The sequence below is a fragment of the Eschscholzia californica genome, unplaced genomic scaffold (genome assembly GCF_041429995.1).
Source record: "Eschscholzia californica isolate CP2 unplaced genomic scaffold, dmEscCali1.0.p SCAF_6, whole genome shotgun sequence".
Classification (NCBI taxonomy): domain Eukaryota; kingdom Viridiplantae; phylum Streptophyta; class Magnoliopsida; order Ranunculales; family Papaveraceae; genus Eschscholzia; species Eschscholzia californica.
In genome coordinates this window covers 21,366,000-21,379,130 of record NW_028238483.1, presented here as the reverse complement: position 1 = coordinate 21,379,130, position 13,131 = coordinate 21,366,000, and the positions used below count along the sequence as shown (strand labels likewise).

The following is a 13,131-nucleotide window of genomic DNA, read 5'->3' as shown; positions in this document are numbered from 1 at the left end:
GGTTACTCTATTTGCAAGCCACTAGACCAGACATTACGTACTCAGTTAATGTCTTGAGTCAGTTTGTTGCAGACCCACGCCGTAATCATTTAGAAGCTGCAAATCGGGTTTTAAGATATCTCAAAGGAACTGCAGGACAAGGCATTCTTCTTCCACGAAAAGGACCATTAAACTTGACTGCTTATTCTGATTCAGACTGGCTCGGGTGCCCATACACGAGGCGATCTAGAACTGGCTATTCACTTCTTCTTGGTGGCGGCGCCATCTCTTGGAAGACAAAGAAACAATCCGTAGTGTCCCGTTCATCAGCGGAAGCTGAGTATAGGGCCATGGCTTCCACGGTCAGTGAGATACTATGGGTAAGATGGTTACTCAAGGATCTACAGGTATACATTACAGGTCCAACTCCCTTATTCTGTGACAATCAGGCAGCTCGTCACATTGCCAACAATCCGGTTTTTTACGAACGTACCAAACATGTTGAAATGGACTGTTTTTTTGTTCGGGAACGTGTGGACTCAAGGGAAGTCATTCCTATGCCTATTGATAGCAAACTTCAACTTGCAGACTTGCTCACAAAGGGACTCGGAACTCAGCAACTTCAGTCGTTACTTAGCAAGATGGGCATTAAGAATCTACATGCTCCATCTTGAGGGGGAGTATTGGAATTCAAATCATTCTCTTTATTTCCTTCCTATTTGTTTGCCTATTATTGATCTGGTTTCCTTGTAATCATGGTCCTGTTTCCTTTCTTAGTTTTGGTAGGCTCTTTTTATTCTCTTGCTTTGTTTTGTAATCAGATCAGAAAATAATCAATACAAAAGAATTGTTCTCTGCATTACCAATCCTAATAAATATGAAATCTAGGGATTTGTGTTTTCTCTAGAGATGGATACAGATGGACTAGATTTCCATTTTTTTTTAATATTTTGATTTATAAACCCATTTCAGGATTAGAGAGGATTAAAAGTGTGTTTAAGGGTAGATTTTTTAACCCTAAGCCCAAAAATTATAAGTTTTTTTTTATCTTCTTCTTCTTTCTCCACTTCCTCTCTTTTTCTCCTGACCGGACCTTAAAGAGAAAGGTCGGAATTTCAAAATCCCTAATAACATTCCCACGAATCGGGTCTTCAAAGATCAGAATCTATTTCTCTTTCAAAATATCTTTAGTAAAGAAGAAATAAGCCATGTCTGGTCTTCCCCAAGGACCATAAACTGTAAAAAATTTCAACCTAGTAACCGAAAGACCAAAGTTATTAAGTATGAGCAATTTCTTCACCAACTCTTTTTGTAGCAGCATAAAAACTAGCCGGATGGTCAGATCTATCTCTTTCTGAAAATGGTACTTTAGAATTCAATCCATAAACAGAACTAGAAGAAGCCTTATCAATGGCAGGTTGTGAGTTTGCAGATTTACAGATTTCAAAAATATTAACTAAACCAGCAATGTTACTCTTAACATAAGAACTAGGGTTTTCCATGGCATTACCTAACACCTGCTTGAGCAGCAAGATGCATCACATGAGTAAATGGAACAATATCAAAAAGCTTCTTCAAAAGAACTGCACCACTAATATCACCTACAACCACAAAAGCTCTTGTTCGTTCAAGCATAGTTTGGCGAGATCATGTCACAGAAATTTCCTAATAGTCATTGAAATTATCAAGACCAAGAACTCCGTCACCACAGTGTTTCAAGGCGGCGGAAACATGGGTTCCGGTGAAACCAGCATCACTGGTGACAAGTACAACAAATCCATTTCGAGATCTAACACGAGCAAAAGATCGAACTTGTTTTTCCCAAAGCGCCGGATCCAGACATCAAACCTTAAGGTTTAGAGAGAGAGGGAGTAGAGAGAGGAGAAGAAAGAAGAGAAGAAGAGAAGAAAAAAGAAGGAAAAATATTGTTTTACGGTCGCTGGCGACGACGACCTAACGACGTCAATTATGCGTCAAACATTAGTTGGGACATTGCCTCCTATAAACATATTGCCTTTAACCATTTCAGGAATTACCTTTAGTAAACTTGCCTTTAACAAGTTTGGGCATTGCCTATAAAATCTATCAACTAATTTAAGATAAATAAACTTGAAAAGAAGTTGCAATCAAGATAATTCTTATTCAAAATTCAAAGATCTAAATAACAAGGGCATACTGAACTTTTTTTTATAGAGCTTTAGACACTTTTAGATTGTAAGAAACTAAGAAAGAAATACTTCTTAAACTCTAGTTTCCTTGGTTAATTGCTACTAATTCTAGTTTAGAAACAAATAAAATACTCAAACTTAGAAACTCCTAAATAAATAGAACACCTAGACTACAAAAACTCCAAAACAATTAAAATGCTTAATTCCTAAACCTAGGTGACTTGGTTGTGAGACTCATCTAGCCGCTGATGATCTCCTTTCGAAAACGTCCATGGACGTTAACCACATTTAAATAGAGTAATTAAAGATAGGGAGAGAGACCATGTTCTTAAAAATTAAGAAGACACGGGGCTTTCTGTTCCTTTGTCAAACATAAGGGGCTTTCGGTTGGAAAGTGAAATGTAAATATGATCCTATCAAAAAAAAGTAATGTAAATATGCCCACATAAAGCTTGATATTGTCTTTTGATATTTTGCCTCTTAGGAAATATTTTTGTCCTATTAACCACCCTTCTTTTCACTTTAACAAAAAAAAAAAAAACCACCCTTCTTTTCAGTTTTAACATGGATTTTAGAAAGTATGGGTTAGTTTTTTTTTTATGAAAGAAAGTATGGGTTAGTTTTTTTTTTGATGAAGTATGGGTTAGTTAATTCACCAAATTGAGATGTTGAGTACTGGTCCGAGACTAATGGAAGTATGTGGAATAGTGCTGTAGAGAGCTATAAATATTTTATTTTGGCAGTTGATATTTATAATTTTCCTCTCCATTTCTGTTCTTGGAGAATTATAGTTCTCTTGAGTTTACAACAATTCAAACTTAAATCCTATGGAGAAATTGGAGAAAACCAAATGTTCATATTTAGTTTTATTCCACCTGACGCAAATGTAGTTATTGACGGTTTCAGAAATTTCATTCACGGAACGAAATCTAAACTTAAAGTTTTTCCAAAAATGATTTAAAATTAGATCATTTATAAATGATAAACCAGTAATTGGTTTGACAAAAAATTTATAGCTCAAATTTACATCAATAAATTACGTTCAGTCTAATTTTAATTGTACTTGACGATTTCATATTTATTCAAAATTTAATTACATTATATATAACAACATAGAACAATATAGACTCAGATTTTCATCCTAAAAAAGAAGAAGAAGTCCGAAAAGATGGTGTGCTCTACAGTATGACAATAATTACAACAATAAAATTTTAGTTGGAGAGAAACTAAAAAGTATAATTGTCAAAGAATTATATTAATCTTAGTTTTAAATAATAAAATAAAAACAAGTTAAAAAAGATCAGTGCAATATGCAAATATTTTTTTGATGAATAAAAATACCGTGGAAGAAAAATAAAAAAGGGACATATGATGACGGGGTTGCCCCCAGGGGCGGTCCGAGCTGCTTTTATTTTAATCTTAGTTTTAAATAATAAAATAAAAACAAGTTAAAAAAGATCAGTGCAATATGCAAATATTTTTTTGATGAATAAAAATACCGTGGAAGAAAAATAAAAAAAGACATATGATGACGGGGTTGTCCCCAGGGGCGGCCCGAGCCCAAAGCAGCCAAAGCGGTTGCTTTGGCCCCAAGTTAACAAGGCCCCCCCAAAATAAAAGTTTTATAGACACTTCTTTTTTAGAGAGTAAAAAAATTACAATTAACTGCCATAAACTAGGGTCAACTAAAATCTAGACTATAGGATGACGCCATTCCCTCAAATACGTTAACGTTTCTCTTATATCACACGTACCCCCCTCCCCCCCCCCCCCTCCCCCCCCTATTTATCCTAAGGGTTTATAAAGAGAAAAAAAAATACATTTATTTTTTTCAAAATAATTTCTCTCTTATAAAACGGGGGTCAAAAGATTCCCCTTTTTTTGCGAAAGTTAGGAAAAAAGAGGTCACATGGTGTCATTTTCTTTTTCTCTAATTTTCCAACCGAACACATAGAAAATTTATATTTTAGAGAAAAAATTTCTCTTTTCTTTGGAAAAGTCTCCTATCAAACAGACCCTAAGTCCCCCTATTTCTCCAAGTTACCTCCTCTGTATACTCTCATTTCTATTTAGATTTTGTATTTTCTTCCTCCTTTTGAATTTTAATAATCCTACTACACTGTAAGTATGTAACTTATTATTATTATTTTTCCTATTTATTTTCTTTTTTTGTTGAGAAATTATTTTCCTTTTTTTACTCTAACATTAGCATTTTACTTATGGAAATGAACTCCTCGATCATGGCATCTAATGCGAAGAAAAAAAGATATAACAAAGGTTAGAAAATTGAATGAAATCTCAAAAAGTTCTCTTGACAAATTTGAAATCTTTTGCGAAGAAATTATGACATTGTGTAAAGGGCCCCCGATTTTATTTCGCTTTAGGCCCCCAAACACTTGGGCCGGCCCTGGTTGCCCATATGTTGATTCGCCAGTAGACGTATTAAAACTTTAGTTATCGTTACTTATTGATGAACACATCCAATATCCTTTGAGAGAATAGTAACCGTTTTCTTTGAGAGATCTCAGTTTTTGGTTTTGTCTTTCTGGCGAAGGAGTCCTTCCTTCGCTGGAATCCCTGTCGGATTTGAATGGGATGTAGTTTCTTTTAAGTTTTATGGTTTAGATTTAAATTTGTAGTTACTCTTTTCCTTTGAGAGAGAGAAAAGGATGGGTATCATATACCATTAGTGAAGATGAACATGAGAGACACTAATCAAATTAAAGATTTCATAGTCGATCTACACATCGTTGTGACTCGTGGAGAAGAGAAACTGGATTTCAGATCTGTTTCTTACATGAACAACAAGGAAGATATGGGTCAAAAGTATAAATCACACGACGGGAGTGGACATAATAATCTCTTAATCAGATTGGTATAATTTCTAGTATCATCATATACTTCATCTTATTAGTTTTATTTTTTTCATTGAATTTAAGACCACCTAGGGTGGTCTTAAATTCATTTTTTTGTTGAAAGGTCTTAAATACATTTACAACCATCAAGTCATGTCAGCCTGTGACCACATTCTTAAAAAATGAGGGAATCATGTTCTCAAAAATTAAGAAGCTGAGGGGCTTTTCTGTTGGAAAGTGATGCCTTGTTTATACACATAAGACTTGAATTTTTTTTTTTTGATATTTTGCCTCTTAGAAAATATTATTCTCCTATTAACAGACCTTCTTTTCAGTTGTAAGTATGGGTTAGCTAATTCACCAAATTTTGATGTTGAGTACTTGTACGAGCCTAATGAAAATATGTGGGTAGTATTGAAAAGAGCTTTAAATATTCTATTTTGGTTGTTATATTATTATTCATTTATTTGCGTCTCCCATTTCTGTTCTTCGAGATTTAGAGTTCTCTTGAGTTTACAACATTCAAACTTAAGGCCAATGGAGAAATTGGAGAAAACTAAGCCTTTATATTTAGCTTTATTCCAACGGATGAAGATGTATTAAAACTTTGGTTATCATTTGGTACCTAATTGGCTAATTCTAGATTGTTACTAACATAGGGTCCATGGTCATTTCTTTTCTAATTTCCTTGACATACAAATACTACCATAATAACACAAAAAAGATTTAATATACTAATCAACGTGTAAAGCAAAAGGTTTTTTTCTCCTGTTTTGTGTTCTAATAATTATTTCTTCCTCAATGAAATTGATTCTTCAATCGGTTGTTCGCCATACAATATTCAACCCAATTGATTTTATTCTTCATAAATTCACGTAAAAAAGGATACACGTACGCTTCAGTCTTTCATTAAATTTTGCATCTTTACCGAGGACAATAGTTGAATTATTATAAAAAAATTAATGTTGTTGGATTAAGTTGTTCAGGGGGATTCCATATCAAATCACTACATGCGTAGTCGAAATATTAATTCAAATATTTACTTCACAAAAAATTTCATAGTCAATTGCATTTCCACATACCCCTAAATTTTCTTTATTGCCTTCCAATTAATAGTGATAATATCCAATAGATCTACCTACAAAATTTGTTTTTCTTTTTTGTTGAAACACTTACAAAACTTGTTGCGAATACGGTATATGATCTTCTAGTTGTAAGATACATCAAATTTCCAACAAACTTGAACATGAAGGAATCCTAAATCACTACATGCGTAGTCGACAAGATTAATTCAAATATTTGCTAAAACATTCCATAGGCAATTGCACTTTCCACGTATCGATCAGTTTTCTTTATTGCCCCCAATAAGAAAAGTGATGGTTTTCAAAAAATTCTACTCAACAAAATTTACTGTCAATATGATACATTTTTTTTTTGTTGAAACATGATCGTTCAGTTATAAACCCTTATAAAATAGATCAAATGTCCAACTATTATAAAATAGATCAAATGTCTAACCAAACTTGAAGTAGAAGGAATTAACAATATTTATTTCACCAACTGAGAAAACTTGAAATAGATCAAATGTCCAACCCTTCTAATTGACTGATCCTTTTAACCGAAGATCCAAATTTTTATGGAGTTTTGGTCGAATTTTCCATTTTTTAATATCTTTCTTTTGCGTTCCTTTCTTGTGAAATAAAATTCCTTCACGAGATAGATGAATTTCGATAACAAGAAAGTGATGCATTTTTCCGAAATCTGTCATCTCAAATTCATTTGTTGCTGACACTTCAAAATCTTCTAATGTTTTTCAGTCAATTCCAATAAAATTAGGGTTGTTTGAGTTTACCCCCTCAATTCTACTTGGTAATTGAGTTTACCTCTCAGTAATTAGTAAATCAATTTACCCCTTCAGACTTACTATTTTTGTTATAACGCTAAGACAATGTTTGATGCGCGAAAAAAGAATATGACTATCAAGAAAAACAATCTGGTAATGTGATTTTTGTATTTGTTATACCGTACTGTGTCTGACAATAATATAACTTTTTGAGACTTTTTTGTCCGTAGATTATTTAATTTAATTCAATGTCCTTGTGCCAAACATGACTCTAGTTTTTTGTCAAAAATAATAAGTTCAGGGAGTTAAACTGAATTATCAATTATTAAAGGGGTAAATTCAATTACCAATTCGCGTTGAAAGGGTAAAGTCAGAAAACCCAAAATGAAAGTTTGCATCAAATTATGGAAATACCTATTTCCATGAAAATTCTTTTATTTTCATGGAAATAGGTGATATGAAATACAACATAAAATAAACTATCACTTGAGAATTAGGAGGTTGAAGAAGGAGAGATGAAGAAAGAGAAAGAGAGAAATGAAGAAAAAGAGGAAGGATGAGAGAAAAATGATGGTAGTCGGAAATGGTGGTTGGAGATGAGGGAAATGAGGAAGATGATAAAGTTTCGTTGTCCCAACAAATTTAATAAAACTCACTTTTTCATTTTAAAATTTTGTACTGAAGAAACTTTTTTTTTTCTAAAGCGCCTGCCATAAACTTTTCTAGGAGCAACGGGCAAATCAATTGGGATCATTATCGATTAACTCACCATCTTAGAATCCGATCCAGGGCTAATACCCATTCTGAAAAAAAATATATGAAGTTATCTCCGAAGTGATTGCCATGAACGAATTGGGGATGGCTATCGAACCCTATTATATAGACATGGTTGGACTACAATTGCTTCAGATGTATATTTGCTCATCTCTAACAATTTTCAATTTTTTCTCACTAGTGGAGGTAAATAACAATTTTCTTACTTTGATAGCCAAGTGCGAGGATTTATCTGATCTATCATCGCAGGTACACCAGTGGCTTCCCCCTCTGTCTTTGATCAAAATCAATGTGGACAGATCTTTCAAGGACATGGAGGCTTTAGCATCTGCCGTTGCTAGAAATCACAGTCGAGAGGTAGTGGGTTCAATTTCGAGAAAGTTTTCGCCTTTATCGCCGCTCCACAGTGAGGTTATGGGTTTCTCGCTAGGGTTAGATATGGCGGAAACCCTAGGGCTGGAAGAATTATATTGGAGGGTGATTAATCATCAACCTTTGGAGTCTTATTTGACGAACATCAAATAGTTCCGTTGCGGTTATCTAGCGAGGTGGCAAACATTCGTGGACGGCCACTGCCCCAGAATTTGTAATATCGAGGCACATAATTTAGCGCCAGCCGCTTTAGTCCCTCAAAACTGATCCATTCCTATTCAGTCCTTTCAGTTAACGGTCGTAATAGTTTGCCTTTGATTTAGTTCTTTTATTTTCTCCTTCTTGTACTCAAAGACAATTGTTTCGATTATTTATGGAAGTCTAAACTTGTTCGATAAAAAAGGATTTTAAGTTTCAAACAGATTATCGTTCTTTTGCATTATACAACATGACCTGTGTAGTTTTAGGACCGTCATAGCAAATTAGGTTGTGGCCATTCTTGGAAACCATGATTTTGGTATTTAAATGCCTTTCTTCCTTGAGGAAAAATTACCAATAGTACTGTTAATGCAAAGGAAGTACGTGTGAAAAACTTTCAATTTAAGAAAAAAAAGTTTGTCTTAAAACTTTATATGGAGAAGGACTATGATAGGGTGGGTTTGAGATTTTTTCGCTTCACACTAATGTATTTTATGTTAAGAAAATTTAACCGTAAAATCATAACCTTATCATGCTTCTAATACGATTATTATCATACTAAAATAACGATCTTAAACTTATAGCATAAACTCCATTAGATTCAAAGAGTTAGAGAAAACATAAGCGGAAGCGTGCCTTTTGGTCCATAGCTTTATGTAAATGGCTTTATTGGGTTGATATGATCTTCCGTTTGGTTCTTCTTTTCCTTAGAATTTCTCTTGTGATGAAGGGATGTCGCATAAATTAGAGAGCTTGAGAAGAAGCCCAAATGGAGACCATAACCCTTATTTATAAACTTTTATTTTTAACTTGGCCCCTCATCAAATTAGAAATCACTTAATTGTCTCTACACGTTTATTCAATGACACTTTGATACCTTTGGTCAATAGTTAATGGTATTAGATCACCATTTGACTTGACCATACTTTAAGATAGCCATATACACACCTTTACATGTGTGAGCCCACATATATTGGATTTTTCCAACATTTTGTTATCGATGAATCTGATTGGTAATGAGATGAATGTTAAATTAGTTTATGTATGTAAGTAAGATGTAAAAAAGTTTCCTAGGATGTTAGAAACCCAATATTTATTATTTATAGACATTCCTCTGAAGTCGACCACCTTAGCATTCGTGTACTTCCTCAGATTTTATTTTTTAATAATACGAAAATGAAATTACAGATAGCTATTAAGGGAGAAAGTTGGTTGTTGCAACCCTTTCCTCATCTTGGAGACCAGTTATAAAAATCCAGAAGAAGTGAATTCATTTGAAACCGTGACTAGATAGTGTGATTCTTCAAACTATTAGTGTGGATGATATAACCAACATAGCTCTGCCCTAATATCAATAACTAGAACTCTACATAGCCTGTAGGTGGCCTAACTTTAAAATAAAAATACACAAGACAAATGAAAGTGAAGAAGATACGTCAATGTGCACAATTTTTTTTTCTTTCTAGAATGCGGAGTATCAAAATCAAATATTTCGTTAGATTTTCCACCGCCCCTTGTAATTCTGCGAATGCCTCCACATTTATTTGACATTTATTAATATGTGGAGGCATGTGCACGCCAGATTTTAATTTGGGTATGTTCTGATTTTCAATACACGTTCCATGTAAAATGCTTTGAGATAGTTTTGAAAAAGTTCACAGAAGTTAACCAATATTTGAATGGAATAATTGGGGATACGCTGAGGGAATATTTTTCTTAAAAATCAAGAAGAGGAAGGGCTTTCTATTGGAAAGTGAAATGTTAAGGCCAGCGCTTTGGGGAAAGCTAAATAGTTTCCGGGGTGTGAAGACTTGGTCAATTTTGTTTGACAATTTTATTTTATAAGTTGTTAGAGGGAAAAATAAAAAACCCCCCACGTCACCTCTCTCTCTCCACCTCATCTTCTCTTTCCCTACCATTCTCTCTCTCTCTTCTCCGATTAGGTCGCCGGCCGGAAAATTTTCCGGCCGGCGACCATGAAAAAAAAAAAATTCACTCACACTCTCTCTCTCTAGAAACTCCGACGAAGGGGTTTCCCTTCGCCGGAGTTTCTAGAGACAGAGAGAGAGTGAGTGAAATTTTTTTTTGAATGGTCGCCGGTCGGGAAATTTTCCGGCCGGCGACCTAGTCGGAGAAGAGAGAGAGGTGAGGTGGAGAGAGAGAGGTGAGGTGGAGGTTTTTTTTTCCCCTTAAAATTTATTTTCCCGGAAAGTTTTAAAATTTCACATATTCCCTTTAAACTTTATCACTCCGGAAAATATTTAGCTTTCCCCAAAGCGCTGGCCAATGTTAATATGCTTGAAGTTGTATAAAAATTGAGTATGTTCTGGAACTTTCCTCTTAGCAAATATTATTGTCCAAATAACGGCCCTTATTTTCTATTTTTTCTCAGGAGGCCCTTCTTTTCTGTTGTAACATTAATTTTCAAAGTATTGGGGTTAGTTAATCAACCAAATTGAGACCGTATAGTACTTGCACGAGCCTAATGGAAGTATATGGAATAGTGTAGAAATGATTATAAACAAGATATTTGTGAGAGGATTGTAGTGTGCTTTAAATATTCTACTTTGGCGGTTGATCTTTTTCCTATATTTGTGCTTTCACAATTAGATTTCCTCTTGGGTTTACAACAATTCAAACTTGAGTGCACATGAGAAATTGGAGAAAACTAAAGGTTTATTTTCCATATATTCTTTGAAGTTTGGGTAAGTTTACAGAGAAAATCAATAGAAAATCCACATAAGTTGTTTTAGCATGTCAAAACATGTATGGCGTTATGATTTGGATTTGATCTCAAATATAATCAATGGTTAGAAACTGGGGCTTAATCTCAAAGATAATGAATGGTTAGAGTAATTATAAGTGTCCAATACATTTCTAGATTAATACTAACTAAATGTAAATGTCTTTTGATTTCCTAAATTTGTTTAACACATAACTACTAGGATAATTACAAGAGATCAAGGTTTGAGGAGTTCAAGTAATGGGTTGGTTGACCTCAAGTGTACTAGAGTTGTAACTTCAAGACCAAATTAAGTAATGAATTAAACTGTAGCACAATAAATAGGAAAATTTGTTATGCTCTCTTCATTGTCTATATAAGATGAATAAGTCACTTGTAATGGATTTGGTCAAAACTCCCTAATGTCTTTTTGTTTTGGTGAAAAACTATCAGTTAATTTGTTTTAATCTTCTACTCAATTCTCCGGTTAATTTTTTAATTTGCAACAACTTGCGACAGATTTACAACACTTTGCGACAATTTTGGTAACTTGCGACAGCTTTGCAACATCTTTGTAAGAAATATTTGTTTTTTAACTAAACAAAATACTAATATTTGAGTTTTTAACATAAAAATTATAAATGTTGGATTTTTAACCGAAAAAATATAACTTGTCTTTTTAACTTAAAAAAGTTTAAATTGGGTCGTCGGCCCAATTTCTTGTTTAACAAAACAGAAAGAAGATGATTCCTTCGTCAACTGCTTTCATTTCTTCTTCGTACTTATCTCACCATTATCATCAACCAATCTCTAACAAAACATGTTCTGTGTGTGAAAAACTTGATGGAAACAATTATCTGATCTAGAAAGATCATATTGAAACAGTGTTCGTTAGTACTGATCTAATGATGTATCCAGACGGATCGATAAAAGTACGATCAATGACAATCATGGAAGAAGATGAAGAAATAGTAAACCCTGACTTTTTAACATGGAGATAACAAGATTCCTTCGTCAAATCTTGTCTTAAGGCAACCTCCAACCATTCAATTTCATTAGATGTGCGAGATTTAAAGACTGACAAAAATCTTCCTATCTTGAAACAATCTATAAGAGCATCTCCAATGCAAAACTCAAAAAAGTCTCTATTTGTCATATGTGTCAAGTTCCAATTGAGATTCTCACTCCTATGTGGTGGAAATAGAGATCTTCAATTTTTTTGTGTCTCCAATGTAAAACTCTAAACTTCTCTTATTTAGTTATGTGTCGTAATTATTTTTGTAAAGAAATAATTAGTTATATGGAAAACTTGATTTCTATTGGCTATAATTCAAATATTGATGAGTTGGACAATTAGAGATATCTCAAGAGGACACTCCGTTTCTAGAGTGTCCTCTTGAGATATCTCTATTCCACCCTCGACACGTCATCTTAGAGATCCAAATAGAGTGTTGCATTGGAGAGAGTTTTCAAGCAAAACCTCTAAAAATCCTATGTGTCACTCAGAGTTTCTAAGATTGAGTGTTGCATTGGAGATGCTCTAAGAAGAGTTTGGAGCAAAGAAAGATCTTTTGTGTTCTCAAGTTCAGTCAATTAAGAAAGGTAAACTTTCAATCAGTGAATACATTACAAGACCGCATTACAAGACCGTTGTATATGATAAAGCAACAAACAAAGATTTGTGCAAAATCACATATGTATTGGGAATTAATTTGGGAGATAAAGTTGGGATTTAATTTCTACTTTCAGACTTTTATTCCAATTTCTATTTAATCAACAATGGCTGAAGGTATGTAACTTCCGCATCTATTAGAATTTAATTTTCTAACATTTGGTATCAGAGCCTCTCTTTAGCTTTGTTGATTAGTATTTTAAAATTATTTATTATGGCCAGCGCTTTGGGGAAAGCTAAATAGTTTTCGGGGTGTGAAATTTTAAAAGGAATAGGTTGAATTTTAGAAATTTTCCGGGAAAATAAATTTTAAGGGGAAATGAAAAAAAAACACTCCACCTCACCTCACTCTATCTCCACCTCACCTAACTCCCTCTCCACCTCACCTCTTTGTCTTCTCCGATTAGGTCGCCGGCCGGAAAATTTTCCCCCTAAATCGGAGAAGATAGAGGTGAGGTGGAGAGAGAGTGAGGTGAGGTGGAGAGAGAGAGCTGAGGTGTAGAAGTATTTTGCTTTCCCCCTAAATAAAATTGACCAATTTTTGACCA

General features: G+C 34.0%; 1 pseudogene; it reads right to left on the bottom strand.

Moving 5' to 3' along the window:
* Window positions 1-1,009: 1,009 nt before the first annotated feature.
* On the bottom strand, window positions 1,010-1,803 carry LOC147532419 (UDP-glucuronate 4-epimerase 3 pseudogene; annotated as a pseudogene).
* Window positions 1,804-13,131: the final 11,328 nt, after the last annotated feature.